The sequence below is a fragment of the Solea senegalensis genome, linkage group LG4 (assembly GCF_019176455.1).
Source record: "Solea senegalensis isolate Sse05_10M linkage group LG4, IFAPA_SoseM_1, whole genome shotgun sequence".
In the NCBI taxonomy this organism is placed as follows: domain Eukaryota; kingdom Metazoa; phylum Chordata; class Actinopteri; order Pleuronectiformes; family Soleidae; genus Solea; species Solea senegalensis.
Genome location: NC_058024.1, coordinates 5,290,611 through 5,298,822, shown reverse-complemented (window position 1 = coordinate 5,298,822; position 8,212 = coordinate 5,290,611).

Below are 8,212 nucleotides of genomic sequence, written 5' to 3'. Positions count from 1 at the left end.
CACTCCTGCATGGCGTCAAAGTGAGTGTAGATTATTGACTGTGGTGTATTTATTTGGGGAATTACCCACTGGACTTTAACTCACTGCAATTTATAAATGATAAGAAAACTATTCATACTGAGTTTGATGAGGGTGTTTTAAACCGTAGTGACACACTGCCTGCGGTACATGCATGAATAGCACTGGTGCAAAGACATAAGGCTGTCCTTTAATATGGAAAACTCATACTTACCTATGCTTTCTCAACCTGTGATCTCACAGACATGCAAATGACCCTCAACACACAAAGAAAGAGAGAGAGAGAGAGAGTGAGAGAGAGAGAGTCATGTGTGTGTTCTCCTGCTAAAAGGGAAACACAATGAAGGCAACAATAGAATTTATACGTAATGTCATATTAAATTCATAGCCAGACCCAAAGTGTAAAATATAGGTTACATAAAGCCACAAGGCACTGAACTAAACTCAAGTGATGATCAAAACGAAATGGAATAGTGGTACTCCAGTTATGTTCCAGTATCTTCCGTTAAATCATGTTCCCTAAAGGCCTTACACTGTAGCAGCCACATCCAAGGCTCATCATGTTGACCTATTTTTTTCCATTTTTTGGCTACGAGTCGCACCCCCCCCCCTCTGCCTAGACATTAGCCAACCATTAAATAACAAAAGCGACACGCACAGTACCTCTCTCACCTCTCTCTGCTCCTCTGCCAGCTAAATGGCCCGGTAATGTCATCCCGTTCTCACGGCATGACCGGGCCCCAGTGGGGTGGGGTGGGGTGGGGGGGCCGAGTTGGGCGTGGGGGACTTGGCTTTCTTTGGCATGACACCGTGCTCTGCTCTCCAAGCTTTCCCCTGGGGCCACACTCCATTCACCACGGCAGCCTCGCCTGCGCTCACGCCTGACTTACCTCTGGCAATATTTTTTTTTTAATACAAGGGTGAGATGGAAGGGCACAAATCATTGTAATTATGTTCAGTGAGTACTGCTGTGATGATTGTGTAAGGTATGGCGCCATGATGGTTCCCACATGGTCTGTCGTGTCACACAACCTGCCGGTTAGCCGCGATGAACTGTTTTCAGTGTAGCCCGGAGTGAGATGACTGAACACATTGGACTGGTAATAATAATAATAACACTACTAATAATAACAACATGCAATTAACAAGCAAGACGTGTAAAAGTGTGTGTCTTTGCTCCCTAAATAGTACTCAATTCAGTCTATTGGGGTACTCAAATGTGACTACCCACTTTACTGTGAGGTAAAGGCGCCTTGGTCTACCTAATTTCATTCATCCATTCATTAATTGTCTATCATGTTATTCTCCACATGAAGAGACACCAACAGGGTGAAAGACAGGGTGCACCCTGTACAGGACGCCTGGCAGGGCTTACACACAGAGATGATCAACCATTCACGCTCACATTCACAACAAAGGCTGGTAAATCTCTTTTTTTTTTTTTGAAATGCAATATATTCTTTTTTAACCAGTATAAATGAGGTGGCCACTTTATTAGGTACACAGGTCATCTCATAAAGTGGCAGGGGAGGCACCAGATGTGGTTTCCTGCTGCTGGTGTCACGTATTGTGAGTTCAGAGATGTTGTGCACATAACTTGATTGTAATGAGTGGTTATTTGACTTACTGCTGCCTGTTTATAATTAAACACATGTGGCCATTGTCTGACTTCTAATATCAAGGGATGTTTTTGTAAAAAACCTTAGAGATATTTAGATCAGCAGTTCCTGACATACTGGTACCACCAAGCATGTCATTGTGATGCTTGGTTCAAACTTCAGCAGGTCATCTTAACCACGCTTAACATTCCCAAATGCATTAGGTTGCTGAATTTCTGGTAATAAGCACTTAAACAGATGCATCTAAAAAGTCATTAGTGCATATATGGTCATATCAAATTACAATAATTGAAGTGTCTTCAGTTAATAAGTAAGACACTGAAAGTGTGCCTCTCTCCTTGGTGCTGAAACTAACACTGCAATGGTAACAAATACAAGCCTCTGTCCAGGGTTCTGAAGTTAATGCAGGGCAATACTGACAAGTATCGCTCCATTAATGGGCCTTTGTGAATTCCAAGAACACTTAACACAGCTCAAAGCCAGTGAGAAGGCTCTGAGAACAAAAGTGGCAATGACCAAAGACAGCCTGCTTTTTTCAAGATATTCTCTTTAGCTCCTTAAAAAGAGGTCACTTCAACCGCCCAGTCCATAGCCACCCTACCCAAAAAGAACATCTGCAGGCGTACTATTTTGCCCTTGAAATATTGCTCCTTTGCTTGTCATGGCTTCAATTTTCAGTTTCAGCACTGTAAACGGTTGCAGCAAGGCAAATAAATGAAAAGGGAAATGAAATTCTGGGTGGCCAAGATACACAAATAGATTGATAATCTGCATGGGCCACCATAAAGGGCTCTTTTTAATACAACCTATTCTGCATAGTAATGTCTTTTCTCACCTCTCCTTCATGTGGGACAAAGTTCTAAATCTCCTGTAGCCTTGGGACACACAGGCTGTATATCACCGCCCGGTAATTTAGGGGGAAGAGTGCAAAGGAATGAGGGAATGTCAGGCACATGATTTCATCCTGAGAATGTTTAGAGGGACGAGGAGGGCAGGAAGGTCCCCTTTAACTTGATTAGTGCCATTTTGTCAAATATCCGAGGGGGTGTGCCAAGGATGAAAAAAAAAAAAGCAGCCTGTATGCCGTCTTTTAAAGCGTGGAGCATTTTTCACATGTACAGTATCACTGTGACATGAGGATTTTATGGGTCACATGTGGAATTATTATTATTTTTTTATGAGGACATTAATAAGGAAGGGTGTAGAATTATGCAGACGCCTATACAAACATATCTGGGAGATGGGCTATTTCACAATATCCAAGGAATAAAATGTGTTTTATTGGGTCATGTGTGTGAGTGAGTTATATAGGTTTTTTTTCTCCATGTACACTAAAACAAATAATGCAACAAATGCTGTCAGTACCACTTGATTACCATTAAAACTAAAAGGAGATCTGTGGACTATACGTTTTTCTTTACCTATGCTGCTGCTGGAATCTATAGGTTTGTATGTATGGTATGTCCAGTTCCATAAAGTCCACATTTTACAGACTGTAAAGACGTCACACTTCAGTAAACAGGGAAAATAGAAAGAATCTTGTGGAGAGAAAAAAAGAAAAAAGAACTGGGAAATTGCTGCATAACACTGGCCACCCAGGATTCCTAAAATGAGCACACAGCTGAGCTCAAAACAATAGTGACAAGATGCTATGGATTTCATTAGAAGAAAGCCTGTTGATTTGTGAATTGCAGAGCCTCTTGGGAATCTCATTCTGCGGAGCAATGAGGTGTGTCTGTCTCTGGCCCCCGCGGTTATACCTGCGCTGCATTGGAAAGAGATTAGTGCTGTGACATTTGACATGGGTGGGCGTCTCTGCTTGTGCTGAATGCCAGCTGCACAGCCATGCTGTCAGCTCCTCTCTTTGAATGACTCGCCGCCCTGAAAACACAAGCGTCTCGACAAACAGCAGCACCACAGGCTCCAAGAGTCTCAGAACGCTCACCTGTTCAAACAAATCCAAGAATGCTCTCACACTTTTTGGACTTATACTTATAAATGAATACTTTTTTGTATTCATTTATTCAAAGATTGCAGAAACAAGTACAGGAACACAGGAATCAAAAGATTTAAACGGATGTAAATAGAAACGTTAGTTAATCTCTAATATTGTGTATTCATTTTAATATGACCAACCACATGTATACAGTTAGGAGGAGCCATCCGTGCAGGCTTGGACCTTGAGGGTCTGCTGACTATGTTTAAACTGCCTGTTTTGTTTTTTAAAGTTTTTGGATCTGCTGTGTGCATGTGAGATGCTCTTCCCTGTTTTCAAATCTCCGAGTTTATATTTTGTTATGTTTTGATTTCGCTGTAAAAGTCATGTTTGTATATGTTTTTACTGTATGCACTTGAGTGTTTTGTCTCGTTCCATAAACCTAACGACAAGGACTACATGTAAATTAACCAGTGGCTAAAATCTGGCATATTTATGTTAATTGATGTGCAATGTCCTTATTTCAATAAATAAATAAATAAATATTGAAGAAAGGATTATTTTGTATTCATTTGTTTGTGCGTGGTATCATTTTAGGTTACTTACACACATGGTTTCACAACCATGTGACCTAATTCTGATGCATTTCCTTTGTGGCCAAACAACCATGTTATCTGACGTGACAGAAACTGTCTCCAGTGTCTGGCCGCTGTCCGACCCATGCTGCACCAAAATCCCATTTCCACTGCAACAGATCAATTCCACAGAGAGGTCACGAGGTGAGGTGAACTCTGACCCCCGGCTTTGTTGGCGCACACTGATGATACTCGGAGGGCTCGACCTGGTTGTCAGGGTGATGTGACACCTCCATTCCAGATGGGCAGCCATTTTGGGGCCAGAGTTTTCTGGCTCCTCTGTGTCATTAATTGCTCTGAGGAGAAAAGTAGGACTCACGGGGGAGTGAGGTAACACCTGGTATTCTGAATGAAAAATGTCTTGCGTAAGGATGAGGTGTAGTGTATTTGTCACTGCCTCTCTCTCTCTCTGTGTGTGTGTGTGTGTGTGTGTGTATTTGCCCATTCATGTGTATATTTCCATTTCTAAAATTAAGTTATGGAGGCTTTCCTGTGTAAAAACTTACAAACAATAACAAATATTAGCTAATTGTTAGTGTATGTACTATATATACACATATATAAAACAAGTAGTAATTATGATAATAAAGGATGTGGCCTTTTACACTGAGCATATCAGGAGGCTTAGTTGTTTTTATTGTTTTTATTTTTTCTCTCATATTATAATACTGTGCAACATTACACAATGGATTTTCCAACAAGTTTTTGTTCTTTAGAATTCTTTAAAATCCTACTTGTTTACTGTCTTGTCTTCTGTAACCAAACACTTGTGTTTTGAAATTCTGTGAAATATTCATTACGATGGGATGGAATATCATGATATACTTTTAAGCTCATATTTTCACTCCTCCTCCTCCTCCTCCTGACCAGACTAGATGCTCATTTGAGTTTGAGACCCCTGCACTGTGGTCTCTCATCATGCTGTTGTCTACTGGTGTCACACCTTGTCGTTTTCTCCTTTCTTCAGCAGTTTTGTCAGTTTTTGAAGATTCATTTGCCTTCGACAAACATAATAATGCTAGCATCATTTCCATGAGGCTCACTTTTTTTTTTTTTTTTTTTAAACCACGACTCATAACTTGATGACGGAAATCTTTTAATTTCCTTAAAGCCGTCTCCTCACAGAAGGCTTTAAGACTCTGCGTTTGGCTGAAGTTCTTCACAATAAAATCCCAGTAAGCAGTCTAATTATAGCCGTAAGGGAGAAGTAGTGGTGAATATTGATGGTGCAGTTAAAACCCTGGCACAGACAAGAGGCTGTGATTGCATACAATAATTTGGCATTTGGTGAGAGACAAAAGAGGCTGCAGAGAAATATGTTTCAACTCACCGATAGAAAAAAAAGTGGGACGACATAGTGGGGGATGAGCTTTTGCAGAGTTTGGTGCATGTGCATTTCCAGGTCTCCCATGACACTCTCCGGAGTGATGTGCAGAGTCTTATCAGCCGGAGAGAGAAAGTGTGTGTTACATTTTTCGTCTGATAATGACAGATGAATGGATTCAGACAGACAAAGGGACGACAGAATGATGGAGGGGAGTTTGTTAGATAAACAGACAGGTGGAGCGATAGATAGATAGATCAGTTTCACTGTACTGTCTGGCAGTGAAGTTTGAATGTGTTTAGGCGGGTGTCTTTCACCGTTGTCAGTGTGTAGGCACTGTGAATAGAAAACCGAGCCTGGATGAGCACATTTGAGGTGATTGTTTGAGCTCACGAACACACACACACACACACACACATACATATGCACATCCACAAGCGCACACTCAAGGCAGGCTGCACGCATGGCTGCTCTTTAAGTTCAATTAGCATGAGAATGCTTTTTGATGAGATAGAAGGCGTTAAATGCAAGCAGAGTGACGGAGCGGAGGAGTGACTGCCTGTCTTCCCGTAATCCTGCATCCAGCTCTGTCGTCTCTCCTGCCAGGTAGAGACAGACTATGTAAATACCGAACCACCAATCCTCCCTGTCTGACCCCTAATTTGTGTTTAGTATGCTGCTGTGAACTTTAACATCTTGCTCGCTATGTTCATACTCTTCTTTACTCAGCATGTGGACTCGGCGGGTCAAATTAAACAGTATTTTGTGTGAGCGGTGCATACAAAGTGTAGGAATCCATCAGCCAACAAGGCCGCGGCGTCTGCCCTCAACTTCTGCGGACACAAACATGAAGGGGCTTCCTGGCAACAGCTTTGCTCAGGTAAGGAAAGGTCATTAATAATGAATACTAAATCAGCATCTGAAAAAGGTTACTGTTTTCAAAACGCCGCGCTCTCTCCCTTGTACCTCTGCCGCAGCATTTATTCTAGCCTTTTCACTTTCCTTTCACTGTCAACCCCCTTTTGTTAGAGGAAATATGAGCCGTGGCTTTGCTCCGGTTCTGTGGGGGGCAGAGAAGGGAGATGAGAGGAAAATGGTAGAATAGTGTGATTCATTCATACGCGGATCAAGTGTGATAGCTCTAGAAGTGGCGTCGGGTTATTTGGTTTGCTATAGAGCTCAATGTCATTGTGTGAGGTTTTTCATAAAAGTGTAATGCAGTCCCAGAACAGTAAAAAGGTGTGTGCATATGTTAGAAAGTCTATAAGGAATGGTGGGCGAGTCTAAATATCTTAGTCAGGAGGTGGACACGTATTATATGTTTTTCTATCACCATTTGTGACTCATTCTATAGCTGGCAGTGATACACATATGGACGACATACATTCATTACAAAGAGTGATGCGGACACAGCACCCACACTGTGTTGTCAGATAAAGGGAGTGGGAAAGGAGTAAGCGGTGTTACAAATAGATTTCCAGGACGGCGTTTGAGCCGAAGGAAGGAAAATCCTTGAAGGGTGTGAGCCTTCAAAAAAGGCAGACGACAGCACGCGGGTGCGTTTTCCACCGTCCTTCCCCTTCCCCCTCCACATTCACTGCAGACAGAACATGAAAAAAAGAGGCATATTTCGTCAGTTTGTTCATAAGTTATTTGCCTGATCTTCAAATACATCACCCACATCTTCCCTCAGAAATGCTGTACTCTCACTCACAGCTTCCATGTGATCCTCATGGAGGACTCCTGGAGGACATCGTGGTGTCATGCTGTGAGGCTGTGGCCACATATGTGTGTACCACATGGTTCCCCTGAGGGAACCGTCTGATTGGATATGGGTGCTGGAGCCTGTCGCCTATCTGTGAACTCTCCCTTAATCTGGATATAGTAAGCCCACGGGGAAAGACACATCACAAGGGGCTTGGTTCAGTGTTGACTTCACACTATCCCTTTCTTTTTTTTTCAACTCACTCATGCAGCTGACAAGAAAAATCTAATAAGAGTACTGTGTTAAAAATGGTCAAAAACTGTCTGCAGTGAGAGAGTGTTTCTAATCAGGTAAAGGAGCTGCTAATGTACAGGTGTTATGTCAAGGAATCTTAACATTTACACCACTCACCATGACAATTTTGGTTAAACTTGGAGATTTTGTCCCAATGTTTAACATTCATTGAAGGTATGTCAGTAAGTTTTAGAAGGGGTAAGTGAAGTATAAGACGCAGTCGTGAGTGTAAATAGCAAATTATCACAAGTTAACAACCAGCAGGTGAACATCTGCCTCAAAGTTCATCCGCCGTCAAATGTGTTACGGCACAGATGGAAACTATTGTTGGCTTTTTTTTAAAAGCAAACTATAGTGTGAGAAATGTAATTTTCTCCTTGTGGTGAGAGAAAAAAATGTGATGCACTGCTCTTGTTAATTACTCCGACCTCATTACCGGGGTGTTGAATCATTAGGAGGTAGGCAAGTTTTAACTGGGGTGATGCTGCTAGGAGACGTTTCCAAGGCAACTTTCCCCCACACAAATGCACAAAGAACATTATTGTTACTGTATAAATAACTCTTGGCAAGGCAAAAACAAAATTTACATTTTGGATTTCCCGTGCAGATTATTGTTGCATCACTTGCATCCCTTACATATGTCCCTTCTACGTGCCGACATCTAATGGACACAGGTGTTTC